The sequence below is a fragment of the Curcuma longa genome, chromosome 17 (genome assembly GCF_044706935.1).
Source record: "Curcuma longa cultivar G26 ecotype Majalengka, Jawa Barat chromosome 17, ITB_CL_G26_1.1, whole genome shotgun sequence".
Taxonomy (NCBI): domain Eukaryota; kingdom Viridiplantae; phylum Streptophyta; class Magnoliopsida; order Zingiberales; family Zingiberaceae; genus Curcuma; species Curcuma longa.
Genome location: NC_133877.1, coordinates 8,691,441 through 8,696,350, shown reverse-complemented (window position 1 = coordinate 8,696,350; position 4,910 = coordinate 8,691,441). Strand labels below are relative to the sequence as shown.

The following is a 4,910-nucleotide window of genomic DNA, read 5'->3' as shown; positions in this document are numbered from 1 at the left end:
AACGAAGTTCACTGATACCCACCTAACAGAGCGACCTATAATAAGTCCGATGTCATGGATCCAATGGCGAATGGCTTTAGTAGATCACTCAAATTCCATTCACAGGCCAGTTGATAATAAAGACCTCCCCTTGGCAGGTATGTGTGTTCGCGGAAGGTGATAGGTATAATGTTGAAGCAAGCATTTCCAAAGAAGATTGGATTAATGATTATCCAAAACTACAGCAACAAATTATCGCTGCCACAACTGAAGCAAGTACTTCTGGTATTTCTAAAGAAGATTGGGTTACTGATTACCCAAGATTACAACAATTACAAGAGCAAATCTACTCTCAGGAAGAATCTTCCTATAGGCCACCAAGGGATGTTACAATGAATCCTGTTGGTTACCCACCTAACAGAGCTCCTAAGGAGGAACCCATAAGTATAGCCACCCCACCAGGTTCCAGGGTAAATTTCAAGCGAGATTCCAACTCTGAATGGTGGAACTTGCCAACGGCGCAACAACAAACCGGAGCTATTCTGACACTTCCTCCTCAGCTACATCGAGTGGAGGATGTTTTTCTTCGATGGGAAGCCATCACCAAGAATGTAGTCACCCTGCAGAACTTCACTGATACCCAGGACAAGGCAGACTATATTGAGAACCTACTTGGAGAAACCGAAAGATTGACATGGATTCAATGGCGAATGACTTATCCTAATGAATACCAAGAATTAGTTAATGCCAGTGACGGTAGAAATGGTACTCAAAATATCATTTCCCAAATACGCCGGGTATTTTTATTAGAAGACCCATTTCAAGGATCCACTGACATGCAAGACAGGGCTTATCGAGATCTGGAAAGATTAACCTGTCCGCAGGTAAAAGACCTTATTCCCTTTTTAACTGACTATATGAAACTTGCAGCAAAAACAGGAAGACTCTTTACTGGGCCAGAATTGTCTGAAAAATTTTGGCTAAAACTTCCTGGAGAATTAGGACGCAGAATTAAGACTAGCATTCGAAGAAAAATATCAAGGGAATACTACAGGGGTACACCCTAGGGTATTATTTACATATAAATATCTTGAAGAAGAATGCAAGAAGGCGGCCTTCAGTAGATCACTCAAGGATCTATCTTTCTGTAGTCAGATGCCTATCCCAGGGTATTACAAAGACCCTAAGAAGAAATATGGGCTGAGAAGATCAACTACCTACAAAGGCAAGCCCCACCAAACTCATGCACGAGTAGAAAAGAAGAAGCACCTACTTCGCAACAAAAAATGCAAGTGTTTCTTATGCGGGGAAGAAGGTCATTTTGCGCGAGATTGCCCTAAAGAATTCAAGAATACGAAAAGGGTGGCATTATTTGAAGGCCTTGAGATACCTGATGACTATGAAATCCTATCAGTACATGAAGGTGATGAGCCATCAGATTCGATTTTTAGTATATCAGAAGGTGAAGATCATCAGGTGAACTGCAACCATGTTTTCTGGGAGATTAATGGGAAAATAGCACCTCTATACAATAAATGTACGTGCTGCAACCATGTTTGGGAGGGAGACAATAAATGTACAGAAAACATCGCATGCACTGCAACACTTGCAAAATAACATCATGCGGTATGTGTACAAGGAATTACTTTGATATGAGTATTCCTGTAGAAAGGTCAACTCCTATTCCTTTCTCTCCCACAAATTTGATTAATGAACAGCAGAATTATATTAATTGGGCGAAAGTAGAAATAGAGAGAATGAAGCAAGAAATTGTTAGTGCAAAATTATTAGCAGAAATTCAGATTGACAATATGAAGAAGGAATTTGCTGCTGAGAAAGAAGAAATACTGAGAGCCCACAGTGCCGACAAACTTGAAGTTGACACTGAGAATGAGGAACTCCAGTTAAAAATTGACTTTTTGGAGTTAGAAAACAAAGATCTCAAAAAGAGACTAGAAGGCCTTGAAGAAGAGCAAGAGCACATTTATCCTGAGGAAGAAGAAGAAGTACATGTTCTAGTAGACTCAGGGACAGAGAAGGCCTTTTCTGTCGAAGAAGCAAAGCAACCAAAGCTCAAGACAAATGGTCTCTTCAATTTGGTGGTAGAACTCTCTATTCCAGGGATAGACAGTTTCAGAGTAAACGCCATTCTTGATACTGGCGCCACCACCTGCTGTATAGATCAGGTATCTATACCTCCCCTTGCTATTGAGGATAACACTTTTGTTGTTAATTTCAGCGGAATTAACTCTAAGACAACTGCCAATAAGAAGTTGAAATATGGAAACATGAAGATAGGGGATCATCAGTTCAGAATACCCTACACTTATGCCTTTCCCCTTACACTAGGAGGAAATATTACTATGATTCTGGGGTGCAATTTCATTCGCGCCATGCACGGAGGAGTCCGTATTGAAGGAAACGAGGTAACATTTTATAAGAATGTTACTACTATTCATACTCAACAGATGGTTCCTGCCACCCCTCTCATTGAAGAATTAGACCTCGATGAAGAAGAATATAACCAAATACAGGAGCAGATATGTACATGGCAGCCTGGACAATATTTGCAGGATTTAATTGCAGATCTAACCAACAATGGTTATATTGGGGATAATCCTATGAAGTACTGGGCATCCAACCTTGTTACCTGCAAGCTTGATATTAAAAATCCTGACCTCACAATTGAGGACAGACCTCTGAAGCACGTGACACCCCAAATGAAGGACTCTTTTCAAAAACATATAAAGGCCCTGCTGGACTTAAAGGTGATCAGACCCAGTACCAGTCGCCACAGAACTACTGCAATTATAGTACACTCTGGCACTACTATAGATCCAAAAACAGGAAAGGAGACTAAAGGCAAGGAGCGGATGGTCTTTAACTACAAAAGATTAAATGACAATACCCACAAGGACCAGTACAACCTTCCTGGGATCAACACAATAATACATCGAGTTGGCAGAAGCAAGATATATTCAAAATTTGACCTCAAGAGTGGTTTCCATCAAGTAGCAATGGATCCAGAATCAATACAGTGGACGACCTTCTGGGTTCCGGATGGTCTTTTTGAATGGCTTGTAATGCCATTTGGCCTTAAAAATGCTCCCGCCGTCTTTCAACGCAAGATGGATAACTACTTTAAAGGTACTGAAAAATTTATAGCAGTTTATATTGACGACATTTTAGTCTTTTCAGAGACCGAAGAGGAGCATAGAGAACATCTCAAAGTTCTACTAAAAATATGCCAACAAAATGGGCTAATACTAAGCCCAACAAAGATGAAAATAGGGAGCCCAACAATAGAATTCCTAGGCGCCACTATTGGGCATTCAAGGATTAAGCTGCAGTCCCATATAATTTCAAAGGTTGCTGATTTCAATAATCAAGACCTTCAGACCACAAAAGGATTGCGATCCTGGCTTGGAATTCTTAACTATGCCCGTTCTTATATCCCTAATCTGGGGAAAATACTGGGTCCTCTATATTCAAAAACATCTCCACATGGAGAAAAGAAGATGAATACCCAGGATTGGGCACTTATAGAGAAGGTGAAATCAAAGGTCAAGGAACTTCCAGATCTAGCAATACCTCCTGAAAAATGCTTCGTCATCATAGAATCAGACGGGTGCATGGAGGGATGGGGAGGAGTTCTCAAATGGAAACCCCAAAAGTTTGACCCAAAATCATCAGAATTAGTATGCGCATATGCAAGTGGAAAGTTCTCTCCACCAAAGTCAACAATAGATGCAGAAATCCATGCTATCATGAACAGCATGAACAGTTTCAAGATATATTATCTCGACAAGGAAGAACTTTTAATCAGAACCGATTGCCAGGCAATAATAAGCTTCTTCAACAAAACTGCACAAAACAAGCCTTCCCGCGTTCGCTGGATAGCATTCACAGACTTTATCACCGGCCTAGGCATTACCGTCCAGTTCCAGCATATAAACGGTAAAGATAATCACTTAGCTGATGCTTTATCTAGGCTTGTTTGTCTTATGATAGGTCAATGGATCCCGTCCGAAGAAGATTTGACGACACTCGCCCACTTAGAAGCAACACTTGGGCAGCTGGAGGACAGGCCTCATTGCCTCCCAGCACCTTGCGGGCCTTATCCATTACTGGACCAGTATGAAGAACTCGCCACGGGGATCGGGCCCAGCACCAACACTCCATACGAAAAAGACAAACGACAGCACATGGAGGACATTGAAAGCACCGCAGCAAGGAATCTACTCAATAGCTTTTTGGAATTCAAGTTTATCATCAACGCAAAAGAACAAGACTTTGCCAGACGCTGCCAAGTCAAAAGAGGGCTATACCTTTATTTCAAGGACGCCCTGCCAGAAGTGATGCAGACTAAAGATGCATTATTGGACGCCTTTATTCACGTGCAAGGAATCGTCCAAAAGATAAAGGAAACACCACCCTAAGAAAATGGAGCAATGGTGGGCCCTTAAAATCCAAAGAATCTTTGCACATGGACTGAGCCTCGGGGAGCCGTCCATATGGAAAGATCTTACCTTAGCTATTAAGCATTTCCTTTCCTTAGCTATTAAGCAATGCATGCATCTCACGGAGAAAAGAAAGAAGGCTTTTGTGAGTGACGATGGGGCCCAATGAGCACCCGGTTCACAGCCTTGAAATTTCCTTTCTCCTCTCTATATAAGCATCCTAGTTTCTCATTGCAGAACACACACCGAGTACCGGTATAAGTTTTACTTTGAGTTAAAGCATTTGTAAGTTCTAAGTTTCTTTCTTGCAAGTTCAAGTTTTCTTGTAATTTAGTCCTGTACTTTTCTCTTTGGTACATTATCTAAGTTATTTGAAGAGAAGCGTTTCCGCCCTTTTATGGTATCAGAGCTAATTTCTATGGCTGAGTAAAACTCTATCAGGGTATTCTCAGGAGAGAGGATTGGGCAAAT

At 41.3% G+C, this 4,910-nt stretch overlaps 1 pseudogene; it reads left to right on the top strand.

Moving 5' to 3' along the window:
- LOC141848344 (uncharacterized) overlaps positions 1 to 4,418 on the top strand; it is a 42,579-nt pseudogene extending 38,161 nt beyond the window's left edge.
- The last annotated feature ends 492 nt before the right edge of the window (positions 4,419 to 4,910 follow it).